A 17,143-nucleotide genomic window follows, 5' to 3' on the forward strand; every position below is an offset into this window, starting at 1 on the left:
CAGATGGCCTGGAGGAGAACCTGCAGGGTGGCATTGCTGAGCCGTCAGGCAACTTATTGCCTGTTCTGAGACATCACTCTGACAGTAGCCCTTGGGTTTTCTGGTGGGGTGGGTGGGGGAAGGGCAGGGGGGTGGGGGGGAGAGTGGAAAGATTCCAGCAGCAGCTGTAGTGTCAAGACCTGACTGTATGAAAAAATTCCATTGAACAGTGTTAATCCAGGGACTAATTCTGGACCAGTCGCCAAAACTCTAATTGGATTGGGAAGTGGTGTAGCTGTTTACTTTGATAAAATAAGATAACTGAGAAAATTCAGTAAACTGTATCTAAAACAAAAAGCTGATCCCAGAAACAAAACCTTATTTTTTGTTTTTGTTTTTGGATAGAAGTTTAGTTTGACTGCTGCTGTTTGTTTTGTCTGTCCTTGTATTCTTACATCTGTTGGCTGTTTTTTCAAGAGAGTTTCACACAGACATCCTAGGGTGATTAAAATGTGACGCCAGCTCAGCAAAGACTTGCTTCTCTTCTCTTAGCCATCTGACAATTCTGCTCTCGGGGGAAGAATGCTCAGTGTCCAGAATTGTTTTTGATTTTTGACATTGTTCCAATAAATTGACTGTGGATTTGTATTCTCAGTAAATCTTCAATACCATTCACTTCTATCAGAAATTTAGAAATCCTGCTTTGCTCTTTTAAAACAAACTCACAGATCTCACTCTGTGTTGCCTCAAATTTCATTTTTATCCTGCCTAACATAGAATCTTATAGCATTGATGAAGGCCATTCAGTCCATTGTATCTCTTCTGGCTCTTTGAAGCAGCTCTTGATTTAGTCCCATTCCCCAACTCATTCTGCATAGCCCTGAAAAATTTTCCTTGACATATATTTATCTAATTCCCTAGTGACAGGTTATTATTGAATTTGCATCCACTGCCCTTTCAGGCATTCCAGATCTTAAGCTGCTGCGTAAAAATAATTCTCCTCAGCTATCCTCTGGTTCTGTTGCCAATTATCTTAAATCACCTGACTAATGACCTTCCTGCCAATGAAAATGTTTCTCCCTATCTACTCTATAAAAACCCATCATAATTTTTTTGAACATCTCTATTAAATCTCCCCTTAAACTTATCTACTCTAAGGAGAACAGTTCTAGCTTCTCACTATTTAGTTTCTCCATTCCTGGTACCATTCTGCGAATTTCTAGCTTCTTCTGGCTGGCCAATTATAAGCCTTTATTAGTCCTTTAAGAAGCGACAAATTTTGCGACTAACTATCATAAGCAACTCTTAGGATGTTATTTAGAGTCTGAGTGGTGGTAAAAAAGAACATCACTCTATTAGTGATTTCTGCTGATCTTCCCTCCCTGTTTACCCACAAGTTTTTGTAAAAGTGAACCTAGAGGAAAATATAATCTTCAACATTCAATTTGTGGAGAGAGAGAGAAAAAGAAGACATGCAATGAGGCAAAGGGCAGAATTTTCCATGCGCGTTGGCATTGGGCATGTTCGGTGGTGTGAGCGGACAATATAGCGAGAAGGCCAAAAATCGGTTGTGAAACCAGTTTGCTATCATCCGCTCAGCCCGTCAATGGTGGGCAGCGTTTCCCACCATCGGATCTCGGGAACCGCATTGTAATACGTCTGCATATCATTATACGGTCAGCCCGCTGGAATCACCCCACCTCTGATAGATCTTCTGCCCACGTCGGTGGGAAAATATGCTGACGTGTTTCATAACAGCATATATAAGGCGTGAGTTAGTGGGCTGCACTTTGAGGGAACTCAGAGGTGAGTGCACAGTAACGTTGTGGAGTGCTTGTCCAGATTGCCTGTTGAGACACATTGGAAGGGGGGTTGCAAAGGCTGCCCTGAGGTTGATGGTATTGCACAAGCACATGGGGTGGATGGGAAAGGGAAGCGGCCAAGCATCAGGGAAAACTTGTATAAAGTGACTATTCCTCTGCAGCTGAGGCAGTTCAGACGCAGCCACATTAACATGTGTGGAGTTGGGTCTTTAGCTTATCTGCCCACTCAAGCAACGCAGAGGCATCAAAGTGCCACCAAATGCTCCAGAGCTTTTAGCTCCTCAGGCACAGACTGCAAACAAATGAGCTTTTTAGTGGGCTGAAGAACAGTTGGACGACTGGGCAAGTTGTACAATCTCCTTGCTAAAGCTGGCCGTGGAGCAGTCACTGGTGGAGGTGCTCACAGCCCCTTGCAATGTCATCATCCCAGTTTAGACCAGTCTCCCCCATGGTTCAAGCTAACAGTGCAGCCTTGCAGCACGGGTTGGGAGAATGCCTGCGCCTGAGCTGAGAGCACAGCATGCAGTCCAATGGGGAAGGCTGCTGCCAATTGGTCAAGTGAAGTGGGATGGAGGAGGGTGGGGTTTCGGGCAGCCATGCAGCGCACTAAACTCTGGCCATCCAGGTGCATTAAGGGGCCTTTAGACTTAACCAAGAGAGGTTCTGAGAACCCCCAAGCTAACCCACGCATCTCTCCCTTTCATCCTGCAGGAGGGGTACATCAGGAGCCTGGAGCCTGGTGAACTATCTGTATGCCTCATGGTGTATAGAGAAGGAAGATGATGGAGAAGAAAGTGATGGAGGCACCTGGCTGGGCAGAGGGAGGAGCAGCACCCTCAGGAAGAAGGGATGACTGGGACTCCCGCACATGGCGCTGAAGAGCCACAGCGAGCTGTCGCTGATCGGCACGGAGCTAGACCCAGGGTCTATAGACACCGCCTTTCATTCCTGTAGATGACGGGATACCAGTGTTGCCGATGGAAAACCAGTGTTGCCAAAGACTGCGCATGTCCAGGGAACTGGTCAGTCACATCTGTCAGCTACTGCAGGATTTTGCGACCCGGGGACATGGAGGACATCCACTGCCAGTGGCCGTGAAAGTGCCCACGGCGCTCAATTTTTATGCCAGTGGCCCCTTTCAGAGCTCCACCTGTGTGGGGTATTGCAAGCCTCCACCCACAAATGCATCCATGAGCTCACAGATGCCATCTTCGCAAGGACACACAACTTTCTGTATTTTGACCGGGACCAGGACAGCCAGGACGAAAGAGCTATCGGATTTGCCCAGATCTCGGGTTTCCCACAGGTCCAGGGTGCCATTGACTGCACTCACGTGGCGCTCAGATCTCCATGGCAACAAGCAGTCAACTATGTCAACCGCAAGGGCTTCCACTCGCTGAATATTCAGCTGGTGTGTGACCACCACAAATGCATCCTGCAGGCCTGCGCACAGTTCCCAGGGAGTGTCCACGGCTCCTACATTCTCAGTTGGTCACAGATCCCTGACGTCTTCCTGACCAGGTCCACAGAGGCTGCAGGGTTGGCTCCTCGGGGACAAGGGCCACCCACAAAGGATGTGGCTGATGACACCCATGAAATGGCCTTCTGACTGCAGCAAAGCGATGGTATACCGAGGCTCATGCGGAAACTCGCAACTTAGTGGATCAGGCCATCGGGATGCTGAAAATGAAGTTGCAGTGCCTGGAACGGACCGGTGGAGCCCTGCAATACAGCCCACAGAGGGTGTCACACATCGTCATTACCTGCTGTGCCCTTTACAACCTATCGCTGCAACGGGGTGGGGAGCTGGCTAAGGAGGAGATGCAGGAGCAGGAGGTCTCCTCTGATGAGGAGGACGTCAACAGTGATGAGGGCGAGGAGGCCCTCAAAGGCAACGATGACAGCAATGAGGCCCTCACACTGGCCGGATGAGGCAAGTGTGCTTGGGAGGCCCTCATAGCTGCTAGATTTGTGGAGGGTGATAAGGACATGCAGTAAGGAGGCACCATAGATCCTCATATTGCATCTATGAACTCCAGTCTGGCTTATGGCAGCGCACATACCCTCTGTGAGAATGCTCCTGTTATGGAGACGCAGTGAAGGCCCTAATAGTCGCTCGATTGCAGGAGGATGATGATGACATGCAGTGAGGACACTCCATAGATCTTCACATAGCCTCTGAGAATGTCTGACTCCTGTCTGTTCGAGAGCAGCTCACTTGTGCTTTGTGATCAGGGTCATATGGAGATGCAGCCATGAAACTTTAAAAGCATCTGACCCTTTGTCTGCCTTCAGCACCTGACCCCTGCAGAAGCACAGCATCACTGGTCGCAGATGCTGAAGAGATGGGGGCCAGCCCCAGCTTAAAGGTGCTGAGAACACACAGAGAGAATGATGGAACTCTGTGGCGCCTGCCCACTACATTCTAGCAGCAATGACCAGCACCACTGAGGTACAGGCATCACTCCAGGGAGTGTGAGGCAGCACCATCATTTTGGTCTGAAGACTGCACAGAGCGCAGGAAAGAGGCCTTGGACTGAAGCACCTGCCTTTATCTTGTGCAGAAAGGTTTCACATCTGAGTGACAAAAAAACACTGCTTATCAGAACCAGGAGCCATAGGTAGGGAGACATTCTTGGGAGTTTATCTACAATAGTGAACATTATGTATAAGTGATTAACACCCATGCCCAGGCTGTGCGATTACATCTTCTTAGCTTTCCTAACCCTGCCACTACGTCTTGGTGCTCCCTGCACATCCACAGTGGAGGTGGAGGCAGCCTGCTGACTGCTACGCCCTGTCTGTGATGACCTTGGCAGGCATTCCCTGGAGGGCTGAGACCTGGAGGGCCCCGGCCTGCTTTTGGGGTCCGGTTGTGTGGAAGTGGCACCCTCCTCGGCCTGTGGAGCTGGAGCTGCGGAGGACATCTGACCTGTTTTCCCATGCCGTTGCCCTTCCTTGCTTTGTGCAGGCGCGCGGAACCGATTACCAGCCTGAAGAAGGTCAAATTGACAAACTGCGCGTGTGCGGCCATTTCCCGGCCGGCACATGCGCAAAGGGCCTAAGGCTCATCAGGAACTGGAGTTCCTGACCTCTGACTTCAGATCAAGGTTTCATCACAGGAGAAGGGCCTGTTCTGTATGACTGTTCTGTAACTTTGAAATTTGTTTTTTTAGCTTAATATGCAGCAATCATGGAGGGAGCATATACAGAGCATGTTAGAACCATCAACATCCACACGGGAATATGAAAAGTAATACTAATAATCAGTAAGAATATGTACATTGCAAACACCAGGCTGGAGGTAGTTATGTTTGACTGAAGAAATATATTTAGTTTCCTATGCAAATTTCTGAAAAACAGCTTTTTGTGAACCTTTTTAAAATGATGATTGCAGTTGCAATGCTTTAATTTTCAATTCAAGAAAATATACCATTCCAACAGCATCAAAAGATGAACACGTGTTTTTAGTTTTAAAAGTTCTTAGAAATGTTGATCTTAGGTCAACATCTAAACTGGGTAAAGACAAATGGTAATTTTAGGATGGTCCATTACTGGAACTTTAATGTTTTTTGTGATGATAGGAACTTACTAATCCCTCCAAAGGTATTAAAAAATCAAGGGAGTGAAAGTTGGATGCCTGAACTGGTGTTACTGAAGTCAATCGCCCCCCTGGGGGTGGGGTTAATGCTGTGCTGCTAGCCACCTGCAGTACAGCTCACACAGTGCGCCTATGAACACTGGGCGCAGCTGAAGTGGTGCTATGCTGATGTCACACAGCCCTATAGGCTGATGTGACACCCTTTGTTTTAATGTTGTCAGGGACAGAAATGTGTGACTGCGAGTTAGGCAGGTATGGGATCCAGGGTGTAGTGGTGGAGGAGCCTCGGACCTTGATTTTGACCAACAGGCATGAGGTACTTAACTTCTCTATAAATGAAAACAGGGATTGCAGGGTGAATGGGCTAACTGGCCATATAACCATGGTGCAAGAGGTTGGGGGGGGGGGGGGGGGGGGGGGGGGTGGGGGGTGGAGGGGAGGGGGGGCGGTGTCAGTGAAAAGGAATGTGTTTGTGGTATAGAATAATCAGGGGATAGATGCTGTTTTCAGCAGCCACAACCGGGTGTTCTGAAAGTTGTCTTGCCTGCTCGGCGCCAGGCTTAAAGACACCTCCTCAAAACTGGGGAAAGTGGGATAGAGGAGATCCTGTTGTCGTGATCCATATAGGATCTTACAGCATAGGCAGAATTGAGAATGATGTTCTGCATAGGGAGTTTGAGGAACTTGGTTCTAAACTAATAAGCAGAACCGCAAGGGTAACAAATTCTGGCTTACTAGCTGACCAACATGCATATTGGCATAGGGTTACATGGATTACAGAATTAAACACGTGGCTCAATGAGTGGTGTGGGTAGAAGGCATTTTGATTTATGTGGCACTGGCACCAGTACTGAGGAAAGAGAGATGGGGTCCATGTAAACTGGGCTGGAACCAGTGTACTGTTGAATCATATAAGGGTGTGGATAGGGCTTTAAGATAAAAGGAGCAGATGAGTTTTCAGGTGAAGGGAAATTTAGAAATCTAAAGAAAATAGTTGAGGTAATTGTTACAAATATGAAGTTTGTAGGATTGTTATGTTTTGGAACTGTCTTTTTAACTTTGGGTAAAATGGAGGAATGAAGGAGGTCATGTGACCTGTTCTGAATTCTGTACAATTACAAGCTTGGGCGGCTTGTTTATTAAAGGTAAAGGGGGACCCAGGTTGTCTTACTAGGAAGATGGTTGCACATCTGTAAACAATGACCAGAGCAGCTATGTTGATGGTGGATAGTCCAAGTCTCACAGGGAGGTGTACAAAACTCAGGTTTTGTAAATGGTTAAACTTTGAACTATCTATTTAATTCCAAGGTAGAATGGAGCAGGGGTCCAGGGTATAGCTAATTATCATTTCTACCTGGATACCAGGCCCATGTGATTCACATTGTCACGGGGGTGGGTTTTGATGGGGAAAAGTCCATAAGAAGCAATTCCATGATTGGGTTATAGGTTTTTCTAAGAGATATCTGAACCTCAAAGATACGGTCAGTCTGCAAGAATCTGAGAGAGAGAGAGAGAGAGAGAGACAGAACAGAGAGATAGAGACAGCTGTTCTCTATTGTTTGCCTTGCAGAATGCATGTGGGAGCTTGAGCTCGGATTAAAGAGACCAAGTTCATGAGGATTTAAATGAGGCTGGAGGATTTGCCTAGCTTTGGCTAGAGGGAGGAATCTCCAGGATAACCCTCACTGAGAAAGTCAATAATTGAACTAGAAGTTACCAGGCTGAAGAAGGAAAAAGGAAGGATCCCATCAGAAGCTGAGAATAGCATTGGACTGGTTCCTGGAGAATTAAGTGTCCACTTAAGAGACAGAGTAAAGGATAACTGAGGAATGGGATTTTCAGTCATTTTAAAAGTTAAATTAATGGGGAAACATTTCTGTGGTTTAGAGTATAAGTTGCCTACTGAAATAGTGGTTAATCATTGTTGCTTTTAGTTTGTTTGTTCCAGTAAAAGTCTTAAAACTTGAAATCTTGTATGATCCTGTCTGTCAGTCACTGGAAATTCGAATATCTTTTTAAAGGCTATTGTTCTCTATGGTGATTGTAACACAACTGAGTTATGTAGCAATTTGAGTAAAGACAAGTAGAGTGGGACAGGAGGGACAGAGAGTTTAACAATAATAGTGCATCAGCGAAAAAGGTACATGCAAAAAATAGTGGTAAAAATTGAATTAAGCGCTTTTTATCTGAATGCACAAAGCATTCGTAAAAAGATAGATGAACAAATTGCACAAATAGAGAGAAATGGGTTTGTTCTCATCACCATTACAATGAGATAATTCCAAGGTGGCAAAGGTTAGACAATAAATATTCTAGAGTACTCAACAATTTGAAAAGACAGACAGAATGGTAAAGGAGGAGGAGTGGCCCTGGTAATAAAGGATGACATAAGGGCAGTAGTAAGAAAGGATCTTGGCTGAGAAGATCAGGAAGTGGGATCAGTATGGATGGAGATTAAGAATAATAAGTGTCAGAAAATGCTGATGGAAGTAGTTTATAATCCCTCTAACAGTAGTTATACCATTGGACAGAATATTAAGTGAGAACTAATTGAGACTTGTAACAAGGCAATGCAGTAATCGTGGGGAACTTTAATCTTCATATAGACTGAATACATCAAATTGACAAAGGTAGTCAGGAAGGGGAGTCAGCAGAATGCTTTTGTAACAGTTTACTAGAACAATAAATGGTGGAACTGATTAGGGAAAAAGCTATTTTAGATGTAATATTATGTAATGAGTTAATTAGTAATCTCGTAGTAAAAGTTTCTCTAGGAAAAAGTGATCATAGTACAATTAATTCTATATTAAGTTTGAGGATAACATTCTCGAGTCTAAAACAAGAAAAAGAAACTTAAACAAAGCTAACTACGAAGGTATGAGGGAAGAACTGGCTAAGGTTGATGGCGTAAATAGAAATGTAGAGGTAAATAAGCAGTGGGAAATATTTAAAGAAAATATTCATAATTTTCAACAGACATATTCTATTAAAAACAAAAATGAGAAAGATCCATCCATGGATAGCTAGGGGAGTTAAGGATAGTATTAGATGAAAAGAAGGGACTTATAATGTCGCAAAGAACCATTGTAAGCCTGCAGATTGGGTGTGTTTTTGAAATCAGCAAAGATTGACCAGAAAGTTGTTAAAAAGGGGAAAAATAGTTTATGAGAGTAAATTACCCAGAAATATAAAAACAGATTTTTGCAAGTGTAAAACAAGGACAAGAGTAGCTAAAGTAAACATTGACCTCTAAGGGGTAGAGACAAGAGAAGTTATAAAACGGAATGAGGAAATGGCAGAAATGTTGAACAAATATTATCTTCACAGCAAAAGCCATCAGTTACGCACCAGAAAAACAGGGTGACCGATGGACTAACAAGAGCCAGGAACTTAAAATAACTAAAATTAGCAGAGAAAGAAGTATTAGCGAAACTTAAGAGACTAAAATCTGACAAATCCCCAGGACCTGATGGCTTACATCCTAGGATTTTTAAAGAGGTAGCTGCAGAGATAGTAGATGCCCTGGTTATGATTTTCCAAAATTCCCTGGAGTTTAAAACAGTCCCAGCAGATTGGAAGTTAGGAAATGCGACACCACAATTCAAGAAAGGAGAGAGAGAGAAAACAGGGAACTACAGGCCAAAATATAAAAACAAAAAACTACTGCGGATGCTGGAAATCCAAAACAAAAACAGAATTACCTGGAAAAACTCAGCAGGTCTGGCAGCATCAGCGGAGAAGAAAAGAGTTGACGTTTCGAGTCCTCATGACCCTTCAGCAGAACTGACAGTTAGCCTGACATCAGTTGTCAGGAAAATGTTGGAATCTATTATTAAGGAACTTTTAACAATGCACTTAGAAAACCATAGTACGACCAGACAAAGCCAACATGATTTTGTGAAAGGAAAACCATGTTTGATAAATTTATTAGACTTTTTTGAGGATTTAACAAATAGAGTAGGTAAAGTGGAGTCAGTAAATGTAGTATACATGGACTTCCAAAGGTCATTCAATAAGATGCCACACAAAAGATTAATACACCAGATGGAGTTGGTGGCGGAGTGGGGGCAAGATGTTAGCATGGATGGAGGATTGGTGAATGGACAGGAAGCAGAGAGTAGGGATGAACAGTTGTCAGTTTGTGCCATAATGATCAGCGCTGGGACCTCGGCTAGTTACAATCTATATTAATGATGAAGAGACAGGGGATAATGTATCAATGTTTGCTGCCAGTACAAAGTTAGGTGGGAATGTAAGCTGTGATGAGGACACAAAGAGGCTGTTAAGAGATATAAACAGATTAAGTGAGTGGGCAACAAGGCAGCAGATGGAGTATAATGTGGGGAAATGTGAGGTTATTCACTTCGGTAACAAGAATAAAAAAGCAGATTTTTAAAAAAAAGGCATGAAACCTTTAAATGCTGATGTTCCCAGACACTTGGCCGTACTTGTACAAGGAACACAGAAAGTTCGCATGAAGGTATTGCCAGCAACTAGGAAGGTAAATATCATGTTGGCCTTTATTGCCAGGATTGAAGTACAAGAATAAGGAAGTCTTGCTATAGTTGCACAGGGCTTTGGTGAGACCACACCTGGAGCAATGTGTGCAGTATTTTTTTATTCTTTCATTGAATGTGAGCCTCGCTGCCAAGGCCAGCATTTGTTGCCTATCCCTAATTGCCCTTGAGAAGATAATAATGAGCGTCCTTCTTGAACCAACACAATCTATCTCATTTAGGCACACCCACAGTGCTGTTAGGGAGGGAGTTCCAGGTTTTTGTCCTAGTGACAGTGAAGGAACTGCGATATATTTCCAAGTCAGGATGGTGTGTGGCTTGGCGGGGGACTTCCAGGTGGTGTTGTTTCCATGCATCTACTGTCCTTGTCCTTCTAGCTGGTCATGCTCATAGGTTTGGAAAGTGCTGTCAAAGGAGCCTTGGCAAGTCCCTGTAGTGCATCAGGTAGATGGTAAACACTGCTGCCACTGTGTGCCTGTGGTGGAGAGAGTGAATGTTTAATTCCATGAAGGATGGTGGAATGTGGATGGGCTGATAAAGCAGGCTGCTTTGTCCTGGATGGTGTCAACTTCTTGAGGGTTGTTGGAGCTGCACTCATCCAGGCAAGTGGAGAGTATTCCAGCATACTCCTGGCATGCGCTTTATGGATGGTGGATAGGCTTTGTGGAGTGAGGAGGTGAGTTACTCACTGCAGAATTCCCAGCTTCTGACCAGCTCTTGTAGCCACAGTATTTAAATGGCTAGTCCATATAAGTTTCTGGCTAATAGTAAGCTCCCAGGAAGTTGATGGTGGGAAATTCAGCGATGTTAATGCCATTGAATGCCAAGAGTATATGGTTATATTCTTTCTCATTGGAGGTGGCTATTGTCTGGCACTTATGTGATGTGAACGTTAGTTACCGCTTATCAATCCAAGCCTGAACATTGTTAGGGTCTTACTGAATGTGGACATGAACTGCTTCAGTATCTGAGGAGTCGTGAATGGCATTGAACATTATGCAATCATCAGCGAATATCCCACTTCTGGCCTTATAATGATGAAGCAGCTGAAGATGGTTGGGCCTAGGACACTATCCTGAGGAGCTCCTGCAGCGATGTCCTGGACTTGGGATCTTTGGCCTTCAACAACCGCAGCCATCTTCCTTTGTACTAGGTATGACTCCAATCAGTGGAGAGTTTTCTCCCTGATTCCCATTGGCTTCAATTCTGCTAGGGCTCCTTGATGCCACACAAAGTCAACTGCTGCCTTGATGTCAAGAACCGTAACTCTCACCACATCTCTTGAGTTCAGCTCTTTTGTCCATGTTTGGATTAAGGTTGTAATGAGGTCAGGAGCCAAGTGGCCCTGGCAGAACTGAATCTGAGCATTGGTAAGCAAGCCATTGCTGAGTAAGTGCTATTTGATAGCACTGCCAATAACACCTTCCATCACTTTGTAGATGATTGAGAGTAAACTGACGGGTGGTAATTGGCTGGATTGGGTTTATCCTGCTTTAGGTGGACAGGACATACCTGGCAATTTTCCACATTGTCAGGTAGGTGTCAGTGTTGTAGCTCCATATTTAAGAAATTTTGGCCTTCATATTTAAGAAAGGGTAATTTGTATTGGAGGCGGTACAGAGAAGGTTCACTAGATTGGTTCCTGAGATGAGATGTTTTTCCTATGCTGAGAGGTTGAATACATTGGGTACACGCTCTGGAGTTTAGAAGACTGAGATGTGATCTTATTGACACATACAGGTTCTGAAGAGACATGACAGGACACTGAGAGATTGCTTTAGCTGGCTGGGCAATCTAGAGCATGGGGACACCGTCTCTGGACAAGAGGTTGATCATTTAGGAAAGTGCTGAGGAGAAATCTTTTCTTTCAGAGGGTTGTGAATCTTTGGAATTCTCGGTCAGTGTTCCATTTTTCTTCTTTAGAATTGCAACAAAGTATTTAGCAACCACCTCCTATAATCCAGTGCAACTTTCCTTTAAGAGGACTAGACCGCCAACCACATGCTATCAGCACAATGCTGCTCAGTTCCCTGCTGAGTGCAGAAGCAGCCAGTATCACGAGTATCACTTAGGAGTTACTTAGCTCAATTAGTATTTACTAACATGTGGTGGCAGTCCTGGAGATATGGACAGGTCGCGAATCACAAATTCAAGTGCTCAAAAAACAGGCAAACAAATTTTTAGCTCTAAAAGTTTATTTCAGCATGTTATAATTCAGGTAATATGCCAGATGTCATGGAGTCCACTGCAGGGATGACAAGAGCGAGCTGGTTCTGTCTTGTGGTTGTTGAATGCACTGCTAGTAGGGATTGTTGTGGGTTTGTGTTGTAAAAAGTTTCATGTCACAATTAAAATTATGTATCTGGAGTTAAATTCCTCATGAAAATAATTGGACTGCATAGAGTTGGGTTGAAGTCCATTTTTAGATTTGTTGCATTAGTAATCTCTTCAGGATAAACTATTTTTGGCTTTAAAGTCAGAATCACCGTAGGCTCCAAAAGGTTAGAAGATGCACCAAATAATGTGCTAGTTAAGCCACGCCCTCAGCCTCACTAGAAAATGAATCGTACGATTTCAACACTTACGTCCCTCTATTATTATACTCAGCATACGTTAAATTTTTGCCTCAAACAATGCGAGTGATGGAATATTGAGTATCCCTTCAGCCTAAATTGTGATGAGCCACATTCTAGTGTAACATCTCAATACTATTCATCAAAAGATCTTTATTCACTTTAGTGTGAGGGGAAGGGCTATCAGCTTGTTTTCTAGTTAGGCATGTAACAGTTTTACAAACTGATTCTCACATAGATTTGGGAGACTCCCTTTACGCCTCAGGCAGGGACTGAAATGACATATTTAAGCATCAGATGCAATTGTAGTTAATGTGATTACCACATGGCTCCACCCACATTAATGGTTTTAATCTTGAAGATGTATTTTGCAATGAGAATTAACGGAGAAACACATTATACTCTTGCTCTAGCACTGCTAGACTGTTCCTCAGCGAGGGTTCCAGAAAGTTTCAGATTAGGGGATAATAAATGTTTAGACTCTTTGGAGGCTGCTTTGATGCTGGATTTGAAGGAATGAAATGCTTAACCACTTTTCAACCATCCAGTGTAAACAGCCCAGGGATCCAGCTGAGTCTGAAATGACATCAAGGGAGCATCTCACAAGGAGAGGCTCATTCCTGCTTAATGATCAAGTGTTAAAGTTATATCTGACAGACTGCCTGATCCCCTGAGATGCTTGGGGATCATTGCACTCACATCCAAACAGGGCAAGAAACAAAGTTTATTGCAAGCTTAACACATGCTAGTAATATAAGGAGAAGGAAGAAGAAATGGAATCATCAGTTTAGCCTTTGGGTAGAAATTTTAGCTTGGTGGGTGGGCGCTTGCCAGACCCGGCCAAGCGTGAAATGATGCGCGATGATGTCGGCCAAGCGGGTTGACGTCAACGTGCAGTCACGTGATAGTTCGGTCAGCACGCCCGCTGACAATTTAAAAGCCTATTAAGGCCATTAAGTAATCAATTGTCCTAAATTTTTCACTGCCCATCCAACCTAACGGTTGACGGGCAGGCAAGAAGGTCAAGCGGCCTTTGCATTTTTTTGGAAACCTCATCCACGGGCGAGATGAGGTTTCCAAAATCAAATAGAAATGAAATTAAACTTTAATTTTTCATTAAAAACATGTCCCTGCTCATGTGACAGTCACATGAGGTGACATGTTTCATTAAATTTTTCTGCTCTTTAATAATTTTTTTCAATATATTCTTGATCTGCTTGAGGGAGCTCCGTGCCTCAGGGGGATTATTCTGCGCTCTTTCGCGTACATGCGCGAAGTTCGCACTAGGCCTGCTCGCACTCCTCCCCCTGCCCACACAGGCAGTGCTCAGTGCTGCTGCTTGCATATCACACTGGGCGGGCCTTAATTGGCCCACCCGCGTAAAATCATGGAACGCTGCCAATCGCAGGCAGCGGCTGGCTTCCTGACTGCCCCCATCTGCCCCCGCCGATCCTGCACGCCAAGTGCAAAATTCTGCCCTTTGTGTGTCAGCCTAGGTTCCACTGGTAGCATGATTGTCTCTGAGGCAGAGGATTCTGTGCTCAAGCTTCACTCCAGACGTGAGCTAGGTTGTAGCAGTGCTGCATTATTGGACGGGCCTGTCATGATGATGTAAATGAATCTATATCACTATTTGATGGTGTTTGTGGGACCTTGCCGTGTACAAATTGACTGTTATGCTCCCTATGTTACGATAGTGAATACACATCAGAAGAATCTAATTGGCTGTTAAGTACTTTAGGGTGTTCCGAGGTTGTGAAAGTCATTATATAAATGCGGGTTCTTTCATTTTGGGTCGCACAATACATCGTGGCTATTACTATTCTGGTATTCATCCAGTCTCCTTTTTTGGGGAGGTGGGTAGGAAATAACATTTTGGGTAGAACTTTCGCCCCGTCGGGGGGGAAGTCCAGGAGCGGGCATGCCTCCGATCGATGCACCCAACCGCCATTTTACGTGGGTGGGCCAATTAAGGCCCGCCCAGCGTGATGTCCACCAGAAAGCCCTATGTGCTCCCTGTGTGGGCGGTGGGGTATTCCCTAAGCTGCAGGCGCACGAAAGAGCACATTCATCTCCCCGAGGTTAAGTGCTGCCTCAAGGAGATCGGCTCCAAATGTAAAAATGTTAAAAAATGCTAAAAATAGAAAAATAAAATTTTCCTGACGTGTCCCCTCATGTGACACTGTCACATGAGTTGGGACATGTCCATCACTTTTAACTAAACTTTTATTAAGTTTTTAAAAACCTACATGAAACCTCATCCCTCCCGTGGATGAGGTTTCATGCTTTCTCTGAAGCCTGACAGGGCTCCCGGCCTGCCCGCCAACCTTAAGGTCCTTAAACTACTGCATTTACTTTTTAAATGGCCTCAATAGGCCGTTGACAGATCAGTGGGCGCACAGCTGATTCGGCTGAGCCCCCGCCAACCTGAAAATTGAAATGGCGCAGGGTGATGTTGGGAGTTCCGCCCGATGTCATCCCGTGTCATTTTACGTAATGGTGAGCGGACCCCGCCCCCCGCTCCCCGACTGGGAAATCCTGCCCTTTAAAATCTTTGTTACAAGATCCAGCTGCGGATCACCCCATATCCTGTCCTCTATCCATAGATACCATTTGATGCTGGGGTTCAGATGGGCTAGGTGTCTGAACAGATTAGAATTTTTACCCAAAACCCACCCAAAATCATGGTATGAAAACATTCTCACTGCTGTACAAAGCTATACAAAGTGCAAGATGAAAGAAGTTTAGGCAGACTTGACATAATTCTTAGCAGTTACAAGGCCACAGCACAATTTGACAATCTCAGAGAAATGGAAATATCATCTTGGTGCATTTATAATTCAAAGTACATGATGAGATTTAGCAACCTATCTACTTGTTGCTGGGTTGCAAGTTCATGTTTACTTTGATCCATGGATGGAGTGTGGATAAATTGCTGCTTGTGTCACATTACAGTTTAAATTTTCTTGTCAGAACTGTGCAGCCTGATAATTAGCGTACCTTACTATGGTGATACTGGACCTCAGGGCAAAACTAAAATCTGCCCTCTAATATTTTCTACTTTACAGAATCAGAGAATCACAGAATTTTAACGGCACAGAAGGAGGCCATTAGGCCCATCGTGTCTGCACCAGCTCTTCAAATGTGCATTATGACCTAGTGCCATTGTCCTGCCTTTTCCCCATACCCCTGCGCATTACTTCTATTCAAATAATCATCTAATGCCCTCTTGAATGCCTCAATTGAAGCTGCCTCCACCACACTTCCAGGCAGTGCATTCCAGACCCGAACCACTCACTGTTGTGAAAAAGTTTTTTCTCATGTCACATTTGCTTCTTTTATAAATCACTTTAAATCTGTGCCCTCTCATCCTTGATCCTTTAACGAGCGAGAACAGCTTCTCCCTATCTACTCTGTCCAGCCCCCTCATGATTTTGAACATCTGTATCAAATCTGCTCTTAGCCTTCTTCTCTCCAAGGAGAACAGTCCCTACCTCCCCGATCTATCGTCATAGCTGAAGTTTCCCATCCCTGGAACCATTCTTGTAAACCTCTTCTGCACTCTCTCTCCAATGTGTTCACATCCTTGTTATAAAGTGGCACCCAGAACTGAACACAATACTCCAACTGAGGTCTAATGAGTGTTCTGCATTAGGCACCATCTGTAGGCACATTCTGCATTAGTTATTAGCAAAGCAATGATTGGAACAAAAATACTGATCTCAGCTCCTGCTCTGCCCCATCCCCTTTTGACTTAAGTCACAACAAAAGATGAGAACTTTGACCGAGAGGTTGGCACCAGGTTTCACTGATATGTGCAAAATTTCTATTGTGGTGAAAACCATCCTTGTTGCAATTATGGTAAAACTATGGACCAACAATGCTCCTCCAAGTCATTCCCACATGCTTCAGCACCATTGTCAATCATGTTGCAACAAAATTGTGATGTATTTGATGCTTTTCCAATATGGATCACAATAAATGCTTTTAAAAGGGGAGAAAATCTATCTTGCCAATAGTATTGCAAAATTGTGATTGTCGGGAACAATATCTGGACAAGGTCCACATGTACCTCATTGTATATCAGTTCTATAGATGCTTGCAGTAAAAAGATTATTTGAACTCCCACCTCTCCCCACTCTCCCTTTAAACAGCAAATAGGCCCCTAATACCCTCATTAATTGTATTTAACAGCTCTGCCCTAAGACCTGGGGTTTTGACACAGATGGTGCCTAAACATTCCTCTTCACATTTTCTTTATCACCACCTCTTCCAAAAAATCTCTCTTTTCCCACTGGGCTCCTGTTTATTCAACTGTGCTAAATTTCACACTGAACCCCCAGGGATGCAGAAAGGCAGCAGGAATTATTCATGAACTCCTTTCAGAAAGAAGTTATAAAATTCTGGTCCTGTAACTCACAGAGCTCAGAGCTAGCCAAGGATTAGCCTGCCGAGAGAAAGGGCTCAGAAAGCTTCGCAATTAATGTTTTTCGTTTGCTGGGACATTTGAGAAGCTGTAAGGTTTTTAGTCAAGATCTGCCGAGAGTTATGGAAATGGCTTTGTTGTCAGTTCAGAACCTCTGCTACAGTCCAGTTCAAGACATCAGGCTCCCCCAAACCCAACAGGTTTGTGAAAGCCTAGGGAGGTAA

This window comes from Cetorhinus maximus, chromosome 8 (assembly GCF_964194155.1).
Source record: "Cetorhinus maximus chromosome 8, sCetMax3.hap1.1, whole genome shotgun sequence".
Taxonomy (NCBI): Eukaryota; Metazoa; Chordata; class Chondrichthyes; order Lamniformes; family Cetorhinidae; genus Cetorhinus; species Cetorhinus maximus.